We start from the raw sequence: 12706 nt of genomic DNA, 5'->3' as shown, positions 1-12706 counted from the left end.
AATCTCTTACAGTTTGCGAGTTATAACAGAAAACCGGAAAATAGCCGAATTTTCAGGGGTTAATTTCACCCCTTTGGAGTGAATTTTGGCAACAAACAAAAATTGCGTTATAATCAGGAGGAAATCCCCTACATGTTCACAAAGTTTCAGAATTTTTTTTTATTTTCGGGTTCAGGATCTTCCCTTGTGAGCCTCGCCTATTCGCCATTGTAGTCATATTTGTAATTGCAATGGTGCAATAAAGACATTTAATAATAAATTATTATAATTCGTCGAGAAATTTATTGTAGCTAGTGTGAATTAAATTGGCAGAAATTCAGGAAGAATGAAAGTGTGTGGGGCTTTTTATCGCTATACGCAAGTGTTTATACAGGGTGTATCTTAACATGTGGGATCCACTTGAACGGTGAACGAGAGACAAAGAAAACGATGAAAAAGTTAAAACAAACATGTGCCCTATTTGACCTTGTTTTCGACTTGTAGCTATTTTTGTACTCCAGTATTGCGCAACTGCTTACCTTTATAGGAAATGTTCGAAATAGTCTCCTTCGCATTGAGTGCAAGCCTGCAGTCGTCGCGTTGCAGATTATCTAAAAAAACTTTAATAAACCACAAGCATAAACCACACGCGACGTAAGACATCAAGTGGAACTTCTTCCAACACATCACTGAATTGATTGCTTAACAAATTCACAGAAAGTTAACCTGTTAAATTCCCATTACGGCAAACAAATCCAATAATTGCACAGAGTTATACAAACATTTAGTAGAATCAGTTACACCATCTCTGCTTGCCATTAAGAGTAATTGAAGTACAAAGAGGGTTATAACTCGACGCCAAGGTCAGATAAGGCATAGTTTTCCCACATCGCGGGTCCCACGCGTTAAGATACACCCTGTATAAAATATGAACTTGGGGGGATGCTCACGTACCGAAAACGTTGTGTTTGGATATGCATCCTGTACCTAGGACTCACGGGAATAAAATAGATGTGTTACATTTTGGGCATGGGGCCTTAAAGAGCTAAAACTTTGTGTCGCTGAAAGTGAACAGGCCTTTGGGTCTTCTGGGCATTGAAGTAAATCAGAAAAAGGCATCCCAGGTTGATTCTCCTCAAGAATAAATGCATCATTCACTTGAATTTCTTCCAACTATAATATAAATCTAATTCAAATATCCCGAAACCATTCCAAATCCCAGCTTTCATGAGTCAAACTCCACAACCACGAATCCCCTAAACGAGTATTTCTTCAAAAGCATCAGGTACACCTTCTATGACCAAACACTGCCAAAAATCGCACTAAATACTACCAAAAATGTTTGACAACACCCGCCATGTTAAACCATACTCCTAAACGGGGGTTCCCGATACTTTGCTTCAACTATATCTGCCAGTGGGGTACCAACACTGGGTGCGTTCAACGGACTCAATCGCTGCGTAGCCGCTCAGTAGCCCTCACTGAGCTTAACGGTAATCAGTCTGGGTCCGGGTTAGGTCTGGGTGAGATCTGTGTTAGGTCTGTGTTAGGTCTGGGTCTGGGTTAGGTCTAGGTTATTTCTGGGTTAACTCTGGGTCTGGGTTAGGTCCTGGTTCCGCTGAACGACACTTGGGAGGGTAGCGATATTTGTAGCAGCTCAACACGTTCCGTAACAGTAGCGGAGTTGTTTATCTACGCTCGAAAAAAAGGCGACCGCTCACTAAACGTGTTGAGCGGTGAGCAACCTAGCGGTAGCGTTCAGCGGGAAATCAGTGAGTGGCTACTGAGCGGCTACGTAGCGGTTGAGTCCGCTCAACGCACCCAATGACTCCCAAATCAAATACCTCGATCGTGATCTCATCTCGCGGAACCTTCGAACAACGAATGCAACCAAGAGACAAGATACTGCGCAGACAGCCGAATAAAAGGAAGAGGAAGAGCGTCTGCTCGACGAGCGACGTGGTACTCCCCACATCGTTATCAAACCGATCGCCTTCTGGAAGGCAAATTTGCCTAATTCGCGGTTCGACTTAACGAGCGGTTCGTTCGATTTGGCCATGATCCAATCGGCCTTCGAGAAGGGGATGCCGTGGTTGCGGGGGAGGCGAAGAGCGGTCGGGGGAGGGCGAAGAAAGAGAAGAGGTGGCGGCCGCGTGTCGAAAGGTGCGTTGTACTCAAACAAAGTAAGATATAATTAGACGGGTAAGACGGCTGCGCGACTGCAGGAAGCCCACGTGTGAAAGTCGCTCGCAGAAACCTCGAGTCATCGCTAAAAAGATCCCCAGGAGCACGGGAAATCGCTCGCTTTCTACGACTTTTACCGCGCTGGACTACTCCCGCGCCAAAAAGTTATTCGGGGACAGAACGCTCCTCGAATGTTCGAGCTGCTTTCCAGGAACGGCCCCCCTGGTTCTTACGTTTGGAGTAAAGCTCTGGAAATCCAATTACGCAGTAGAGTACCCACATAATTTCAATAATTAAATATGCAGATACTGGGGTTCGAATTAGGCGAATAATTCGAAATATTCGAATTGCATTCTACGGATAACGTAGGAACGTACATATTAGGGCTGATACGAATATTCGAATACTTTAAGTATTCGAATTTGAGATTCGAATAATTCGAATATTTAGGAGCTTTTGAATATTTGAATATTACTTTGAATTCTTCGATTACTCAGAATTATTCGAATATTTGAATACTCCATACTATTCGAATAAATTACTCGTATTCGAAATTATTCGAATAATTATGAGGGTTCGAAGATTCGAATATTATTCGAATAATTGGTAGTTTTCGAATACTCGAATTATTCGAATAATTCTGAGTTCTGTATCAGAACGTACGTTCTTTACAGCAGGGAATATTGTAATGGCAAAAAGAAGCTGCCTTGCACCAGTAAACGTTAATGTTTTTGTTTTTCCCCACCCAAAATAAGTGCTGCTATGAATAATAAGAATAAAATTACTACTATTACTATTAATGAGCGTTATGATTTAAATACATTACGTCCCTAAATTTAAATGGAATTTATACCTTTCGTTTCAAAATGTATAACTTTACCAAAGATTAATAAAATTTCAAATGTTTCAAACGTTTGAAATATAAATGATTGTAAAGGCCAATATGAAAAGAGTAGTTTGGATTCGTATTCGGTACAATCCGGAATTCGAACACTTTGAATTCTTCGATTACTCAGAATTATTCGAATATTTGAATACTCCATACTATTCGAATAAATTACTCGTATTCGAAATCATTCGAATTATTCGAATACTTACAGCTCTATTTAGTACATACACGCTGTCGTCCAAAAGTATTTGATCACTTGCTGTTGGAAAGTACGTTTGATGAAAGAAAAAATAGATCGTTTTTCACATGCCTGTGGTCCAGTTTTGCACAGTTCTTAGCTCATATAAATTTTTTCATTCTATTTTGTTATCTTGAAAGCGGTTTTCGAAAAGCATTTCGATTGTTAATGACAGCTGTAGTCTTCCTCTTTCTCAGATACAACTGTTGATTTTGGTGGAGCAAATGGTTTCATGCCAACAAAACAATTACCAACATTCAAATGTCGTTGAACAATTTTGAAGCGACAAATTAATTATGACTTATTAGAATGTGAACAGTACAGTGTCATAAAAAGTAACAATAACAGCCTTATCCAGGGATTAAAGTAGCAAAATTGCATATGTTTGAAGAAAAAGGAGTAGCAATTTCAAAAAGACAAATAATAATCAAATATGTTATGTTTTATTCTATTTCCTCTGTTATCAAACGTAAATGTAACAAGTGTTCAAATATTTTCCAGCGGTAGTGTATGTATTGTCCACTATGAATATCAGCACACATGAAAACTGTGAATCTGACAAAATGACTGAACGACTTGCTCCCTACGCGTACGTTATTATCTGTTTATGTACATTCGTGTGCACATGTTGTCATACACAATAAGGTATGAAATCGTAGCTATAAACAAGCAACGTACAAATACGGAGAAGCACATAAGTTTCGTTTACTCAGCTGAATTCGTATCGATATTAATCGTAATTGATAAGAATTTATATAATATTATCAGATAGAGTTCCTAAAAAATTATCATATAATTGTTCCAGCAATATTTAAGTAACGTCTCGATTATTCGAATTTTACTAGGTATTCACGGATTTGGATACATAGATATTCGAATATCGTAAAATTCGAATTTTACTAGGTATTCACGGATTTGGATACCTAGATATTCGAATATCGTAAAATTCGAATTTTAACTACAGCCATATTTTGAAAACTGAACTGGATATCTATACAGAATTTTTTGCAACTGATAATTAAATCTTATAGATCAGTTCAAGCTTGACATTTTGTGTCACTTTTCAAGTTACTACCCCAACAAAATAAAAAATACCAATCGCACAGTTTAATTATCATTGAAAGTTAGCAGATCGAATCAAACTGTCACACCTTTAATCTAACGTTCGTGCAAATTTCCGAAATTTTACAAATAAAAATCTCGCAGTACCCAGTGACCACTCTGTTCAACGACTCGAAAGATCAAACTCAAAGTCACCAAAATTCGCAACCACTCGTGGATCAACTACTTCCATCAAGATCTTTTCAACAGACCTGGAGGATCGACGAAGCGCCGTGGATGCTGGACCATTGATCTCACTTTTCATCAGCCAAGTGCATAACACCGACAACCAAATATTTGCGAGTTTCGAAATGCCCTCTTTTTACTGCCGCAGTCAGTCAGGCAAGAGCTTCTGAGGTCGAAATTCATTGTTAGAAGTCTTGGCATCCTCAGCAAGAATGGGTGGAACACATCTGCTGGTAGCATGCGGTCTCCCCCGTTCTGTGTGCGTGAGAATGCTCGCGGGGCTCGCGCTTTATACACTTACACGTCTTATGTGAACAGATCAACGAGGTCTGTGTCGCTTTAACGTTGAGACGCCGCTCGAGTTGATCGAGAACACCGGTTTCGAGATGTTTTCTGGGGAAATATTGCTGCACGATGCTTTCGGGCTGCGAGGATTACTCTTTTCGTAGGAACATAGCGGGTGACTCGAACAGCTAGTGCGAAGTAACGCGAACGACGTAAAATATTTTCATTAAAAAAATATTAACCCTTAACTGGTATACTGTTTTTGGCAAACGTGACTGGTATACCGAGGTCGTGGCAGACCCCAAATAAAAAAGGACACAGAAATTTTTAAAGTCGACACTAGAGCAACCACTGTGAATATTTTCTTCTTAGGTAATGTAGAAAATAATAGAAGCGTAGATAGTTAAACTATTATTATAAAATTAATTAGAAATTCAGTTTACCAACTTAGACAACCGAAAATTGGACATCGAACTTTGGGTGCTTCACGAGCGACCCCAGGATACCAGTTAAGGGTTAAGTAAATAAAAGAATTCAGGAATTGGAAAATAATTGAATTTACAGTACTGGAAATATTTATTGCATCACTCGAGTAAATACGTTGTGGGGTGGAGAATGTAACACGGACATTATACTTCCCTTTTTTTTTTAAAAAAAAAAAAGATCACGTCGGGGTCACCAAATTATGTGGGGTGGAGAATGTAACACGGACATTATAGGGAGTAGTTGTGGGGTTTCGTGTTTGTGTTGTGGTATGCCTGTTTGCGCGCGACTTTGTAATTTACCGAATGAATGAAGAATGAATGAAGTGAGTTATTAATGTTTATAATTAATTGTTCTTCTGTTTATTAGTTGCTAAGGTTTTTGTTACATTTTCCGTATAAATTCATTAAATATTCTGTTCCCCGACCTAACGGACGTTTTCCTTAATTCCTCGATTATTCACGTTGTCTATCTAATCGGATATCCCCCGCAACGTTATCACTTATACCTCTCTTATGATTAATACCAGGCAAATACTATTGCAGAATTTATTTATCGCAAAAATCGGTGGCCAAAATAAGTTGGACACGATAGGATCCTGCGTAGGTAAATTTGAGAGTGACGCAATGAATATTTCCAGTACTGTGGGAGTCTACAAATTCGTGAATGGCAGATTTTCTAAACACGAGAGTCTCTGAATTCGAGTGTTTGTGAATTTGAGAGCCCACGTATGCTCGTGCAACTATAAAAATCCCTGAGTAAGAGTCAACAAGTAGGAGTGATCGCGAATCGAAGGGTTTACGTTATCGACTTCGTGGTTTAAGGATCCGGGAATCCACGAATCAGCCGTTGAATATATAGGTGTTAATAATTTTGGGAATCCAGGAACTCGAGAATATCGTTCGTGAATATCAGAGATTAAGAATCTGGGAACTAAAAAATTTGGAAAGTTACGAGTTCAACATTGATTGCTAAAGTCTAAAAATTTGAAAATGAAAATCGAGCTCAAAATTTCACCAATGCTTGTTAATTCGTGAGGCTTTTATTGCAAATTGTAAATAAAGACGAGTATTTTAATTTGTAGTACTGTATTGTGATTTTTATTGAAATTAAGGCATAGTTTCTGATTTTTGTACGAATTATGTTGCACAACTTAGAAATTGCATAACTTAGAAATTACTACAACTATGGCAAATTTTCTAACTTGCAAAATGATTAAAATGCAGCTACTCAGAAAAATACAAACCAGCTGCTACAAAAATTAATATGGAACTCGTGCTACTGAATTAATTATTCCATTTCTATTATTGTCTGCAGATTGCATACTATTCCTTGAATTCGCAATAAAACAAGAATTTTAACAAAAATTAAGCAAAGCCACGAAATGCTTACCATGCCCCGATTTTTATAAAGAAACAAAGGTGCTGCGCGAAGCAAATTTCCAGGTGGCGCGTATTTAATCAGCCGTGACAGTTTTCATAAATTTCGAACGCCACAGTCATCCAAGAGACCAGCATTCACAACGACTCACCTGACGTAACGCCGTCATGCATCATCGAGTACGAAGCTTGCGGGATGTATCGTTTTTCCAAATTACGTAAACGCAGTTTTCTTTTCAGAATTTTTTAACAACGCCTTTTTGAACGTCAATGCGAAATTGTTGCAATGGAAGAGGAATGGAATCGATTCAAACAAAATAGCAATAATCCAGATATTCAAAAATTTTTAAATAATTTCAAGTCTTATTCAAAATTTGAATACTACTCGAACCTGCAACCTTCAAAGGTTCAACAGTCTCAAGTCACCAATGTTCAAAAACCCCAAACTTAACGATCTAAACATTTAAAAATACTTAAATAAATCCGCGAAATATTGGGAGTCGAAAATACTTTCGAAGGCATTAGGAATATTAAGAGTCGCTGAAAGACTCTCGAGAACGCGAAATCTTCTGTAGAGCTCTTCGTGTTTCGTGAGCTTCGTTCGGCGCTAGCAGCGATTCGTAGCGCTCTCAGCTTGTCGTTGGATCCAGCGGGGTGGTAAATAAAAAAATACCCTTTGTTCCCCACCGTTGCATCGTCGCGGATTGTCTGCAAATTGCACTCCTGGTCGGTGCGTCGTCTGGCGCGGGCAGGTCGATGTACTCGGTGTTCGAAAAATGTGCGATGACCTGCGTCACCGTCTGACGCGAACCTGCTGCACACTTTGAGAGTCCAATCATCGAGCGCAGCCGCGATCCAGTCAACGCGTTACGCGACGAATGCAGTTGGAGGCGCACCACTATGCACGCGTATGCACTATGTATGCATCGATCGGTGCATCGAAGGTGGCTGGCTGTGAATCTTGGAACATTTTTCATTTCCGAGGAAAAGTTTTATTTATTTGGAAAATCTTTTCCTTTGTTGTCTACTTCTTTGTGATTCGTGACAGATATTTTTGTAGATTTTGTTTGAATAGTTGGTAGGAAAATTCATATGCATTCTACCGTTGTCATATTAAGTAAGTAGTGAATTAATACGTTCTTAGTTAATACTGGGTGCATTTTTAATTGGGTGTGTGCAGAATGTAATAAAGGTGTTAATTGAGTGCTCCGTGTGCTTTAAGAAGATAGTCTAAGGACTATCTGAGTCGAACATGTTCAAAAGGGTTCCAGAAGAAGCATGGACACCCAGCCTAAGGCCGTCCTAATATTCTCCACTCCCTCAAAGAACCAACTCTTTAAGGTAGTTCCTGGATAATCCACTAAATTCAAGAATTCTTTCAAATTTCGTTCGAAACTAATTTGGAATACAAGGAACCCTTGTGCAAAGTTTAAAATCGATTTACCACATAGTTATCGAGAAATTGTTAATTAAAGTTGATGCATTTTACCACAGTGGCATGTGGCAGAGTCGAAAAAAAGAGGGTTATAGTTTCAGTTTTTCTCTTGAAACGGGAAAACTATAGTCAAGAAGTGTACCAAAATTGGCACAAAAGTACATCGAAATGTTAGGAAATGAATTTATAAATTTTTATGCAAAACTGACCACATGGTTTCTTCGTAAATGCCCATGAAAAATAGGTTTACGTGAAGATTTTTTAGAAACTACGTAAGAGCAGTCAACGTGGCAACGTCGCACAGTCGATATGTTTAGACATTTAAATAGCGAACGACGATTCAAATTCATATGAACAGTTTTTCTGACATTTTGGTTATAAAAGACGCTCCAAATGAGTGCGACGTTGTCAGATCTGCTGCTCCAATTCACTACGCTAACCAATTTAATGTACTATTTTCGCATTACAACTATTTATATTAACATTGAATTTTTTAAAATATATATACACGATGTTAAAAATTATTATTATTATTTCTATAGTATCATACCATTTTATATTTATTGTTTATTACTCAACTCTGATTTGGCTAACATAGTTGGGTAGGAGCTACCTTAAATGCTTTTACATTATCAAAAACCTTCTGCCAAATTTCTTTAAATACCATTTACCATGACAAATTTACATCCTGAAAACAGCCAGATCAAATGATTCAAAGTTTCACCCTCAAAACATAAAGATGTTTCAACCCACCATAAGCACAACTTGAAACCACCCACAACCAATTCTGCCACTGTGAAAATTATACAAGAATTCACGATAACAAGATTTAACCCCTTAATATCCACCTCGGTAATGTTACGTTTTTTGCTAACATTCTCAAAATGCCACCTTCGCAATATTACCTTCGATAGAATAAAAAATAAACCCTTTTTTCGAAAACCGTGTTTCATGGCAGTTTATAAACATTTATATAGTAAAATAGAAGCATAAAAAAGGTTGTAATTTATTAACGTTTTTCTAAAATTTAGTGTGTCGTTGGGGGGTTAACATTGTCAGCGAATCAATATCCAAAATACAGTCTAACCGACGATTCGAAACTTCGCCATTTAAACACAAACGTGATCCAAACTACTACAAACACAATCAAACACCAGTATCCCAAAAAACTATATACGAAGTCAGGGTAACCAGATTTACCATTGCGAACGTACACGTAGCCAGACCAAATGATTAAAAACTCTATTACTTAAAAACAAAGGTGCTCCAAGCCACGGCAAACACGATCAAACCCTCGCACCCCAAAAAACCGTGCAGGAAGTTACGGTAACAGGATTTACCAGGACGAATGCGCGTCCGCGCGCGGCAGCGGGCGCACAAATCACTCGAAGAAACTCGCGTCACGGTTAACCGAGACACGCGTAATCAGTGATTAGCGATCGGGCGACAAATCGCCCGTTATTGGCGCGCTGCGTGCATTACGCGGGCTCGTTAATATCCCTCCGCGCACCCCTCCCGACGGCGAAGTTCAAAGTCGTAGATTTCAATTAGCCCGCTGCGAGATGCAACGGAGCCACGGCTGCATCTAGGCCGCGGTTATGCGTCAGTTAGCCAACGACAGCGGCCGCATCCCTCTCGAGCCGCGTAATCGAAATGCAAAGCGACCAGATCGATGATGTTAGGCCGCGATAACTTATCTCCGACTGGCGGCGATAATGGAAAGGCGTCAGTACAGCGACGGGGACCGTGAATGATGCACTCGCACGCGGAATAAGGCTGACGCGAGGACTCGCGCGATTAATCGCGGCTGTCGGGGCTAATTCGTTACCCTCCCCAGCCAGTTTTGACGATGAAAGAGCGTGGCGAACGTGCGCGGATCCGCGATAGATTTTAAACGCGGAGATGCTGGAACTCTGGACGAAGGAACGATGCGAGTCGATAGTAGGTACTTTTAGAGGAAAGCATGGTGCTCGCACGAAATGGGATATTCTGAAAATCTGATATCCTGAAATATTTGAAATTCTGATATCCTGAAATATTTGAAATTCTGAAAATTTTGAAATTCTGAAATTCTGAAGTTCTGAAATTTTTGAAAATTTTGAAAGTTTTGAAATTTTTGAAACTCTGAAACTGAAACTCTGAAGCTCTGAAGCTCTGAAGCTCTGAAGCTCTGAAGCTCTGAAGCTCTGAAGCTCTGAAGCCCTGAAACTCTGAAGCTCTGAAGCTCTGAAGCTCTGAAGCTCTGAAGCTCTGAAGCTCTGAAGCTCTGAAACTCTGAAACTCTGAAACTCTGAAACTCTGAAGCTCTGAAGCTCTGAAGCTCTGAAGCTCTGAAGCTCTGAAGCTCTGAAGCTCTGAAGCTCTGAAGCTCTGAAGCTCTGAAACCCTGAAACAGTGAAGCCCTAAAAATCTGATACTCTGAAACTCTGAAACTCTGAAACTCTGAAACTCTGAAACGCTGAAAATCTGAAACTCTGAAACTCTGAAACTCTGAAGCTCTGAAGCTCTGAAACTCTGAAGCTCTGAAGCTCTGTAGCTCTGAAGCTCTGAAGCTCTGAAGCCCTGAAACTCTGAAACTCTGAAGCTCTGAAGCTCTGAAGCTCTAAAACTCTGAAACTCTGAAACTCTGAAGCTCTGAAACTCTGAAGCTCTGAAGCTCTGAAGCTCTGAAGCTCTGAAGCTCTGAAGCTCTGAAGCTCTGAAGCTCTGAAGCTCTGTAGCTCTGAAGCTCTGAAGCTCTGAAACTATGATACTCTGAAACTATGATACTCTGAAACTCTGAAACTCTGAAACTCTGAAACTCTGAAACTCTGAAACTCTGAAACTCTGAAACTCTGAAACTCTGAAACTCTGAAACTCTGAAACTCTGAAACACTGAAACACTGAAACTCTGAAACTCTGAAACTCTGAAACTCTGAAACTCTGAAACTTTGAAACTCTGAAACTCTGAAACTCTGAAACTCTGAAACTTTGAAACTCTGAAACTCTGAAGCTCTGAAGCTCTGAAACTCTGAAACTCTTAAAATTTTGATTTCTGCTGTATTGCCTTTTTCATTGCAATTTCCTGGCGTACTAAACATACATCATCCGGCGAGTGAAATGAAATGAAAATCGTTACAAAGTCCTCGAAATTCAACTGTACGAAAAAAAGTTGTTTTGGGTTTGTCAAAACTTCTCTGTGTCCAATGAATAAATCTATTTCAAGATTTGACAGTGTGTAGTAAGACACACTGCGTATATTTCGGTCGTGAATTTTTCTCATTCGTTGCGAAATTTCGAAAAGTGGAATTTGACAGGCTATTTTGTTATAAATTATGAACACGCTAAAGACCACGCTAGCGCGGTAGGTGGTGCGCAGCAACCGGCTTTGCAATTTATCCAATCGTAAATATCCCTGACAAAAAGGAACATTATCACAGCGAGTGTCACCCTCGACTATATTGCGCAGACCGATACTCGATCGACCCCGGGACCCTCGCAGAGAAAAAGAGATGGTATCTGGCTACCGTGAGCAGTCGGGAGTAGTTTTTCAGGCGTTTCGCGGTAGAAAGTAGTCGACCCCTTGATTACTATACTTTCTCTCGGCCAGCAGCAGCTCGCGGAACTTAGGTGTTACGTGCATCATCAGGACGAGCTGGTGGTTAGTTTAGCATACAAGTCAGCTGGGAACGATGCGGTATAACCGCGCACGCGCGAGCATATTACCGGGTATTACCATAACTGCCGGTGTATTATGGCAATTTTCAATTTTGCCGCACTCCCGATCGCCCCCTACCCAAATCATTCTGCTACCACCGAGGGGAGAGAAAAATTGGACGGACGCTGTGGATTCACGGTGTTTCCTTCCTGGTCGACTGTACCTCGTCGTTACTTATTGCAAAAAACGCGCGATAATGCGCACCTCGTCATGGTGCGCGGAAGGTGAACGTTCCACGTATACGTGCATGCGTGGTAGAACTGAATTTCGCGATGAAATTCTTGGTTCTGTTGTTACGAGCGCGCTGGGTGAATTTGTGGGAACCACCAATGAGAAATTTTTGTGCTAATTTGTGGCGAACATGGCAAGCACCAACTTTTTCGTTTATAGTGGAGGGGGATGATGACGCTTTTGAGGTTCGGCCAGTGTATTTAGAAAGTGAAGTTGAAAAAGAATGTAGTTTTAGGTAAGGAATTCGTAGATGGAATATTGAATATGATAATTTTGTTGATGTTCTGCGAGGCTGAATTAATTTCTGGGGAATTTAAAAGGCTTATGATCGACACCAAAAGTGTAGCTATCCGAAGGATTCAAATTAAATGAATTCTATTGATGGGCAGCTTCTTGGAGAGGCTTCATATTGAAATAAGTAAAAATTTAGTTTAAACGCTCAAGATTAGAATTTTTACAGGCTAAAAAGAACAAGGAATGAAAATTAAAGTAGATAGTTATTTGTACTGTTATGTATCTCAATAAACCTTGTAAGCGCCTTTAAAGTCACCAGAATACAATTAACCTTTCGTTGACGGTCTGGGTGTGAGCCACCCATAAGCTGATTTTGACTAATTTG

General features: G+C 39.8%; 1 protein-coding gene across 5 annotated transcripts in view; it reads right to left on the bottom strand.

The window, feature by feature from the left end:
* LOC143375981 (nucleolar protein 4-like) overlaps positions 1-12706 on the bottom strand; it is a 139485-nt gene that overhangs the window by 75995 nt on the left and 50784 nt on the right. The gene's annotated exons all lie outside the window — the stretch shown is intronic.

This window comes from Andrena cerasifolii, chromosome 13, assembly GCF_050908995.1.
Source record: "Andrena cerasifolii isolate SP2316 chromosome 13, iyAndCera1_principal, whole genome shotgun sequence".
In the NCBI taxonomy this organism is placed as follows: domain Eukaryota; kingdom Metazoa; phylum Arthropoda; class Insecta; order Hymenoptera; family Andrenidae; genus Andrena; species Andrena cerasifolii.
This window is presented reverse-complemented; position numbering and strand designations above follow the sequence as displayed.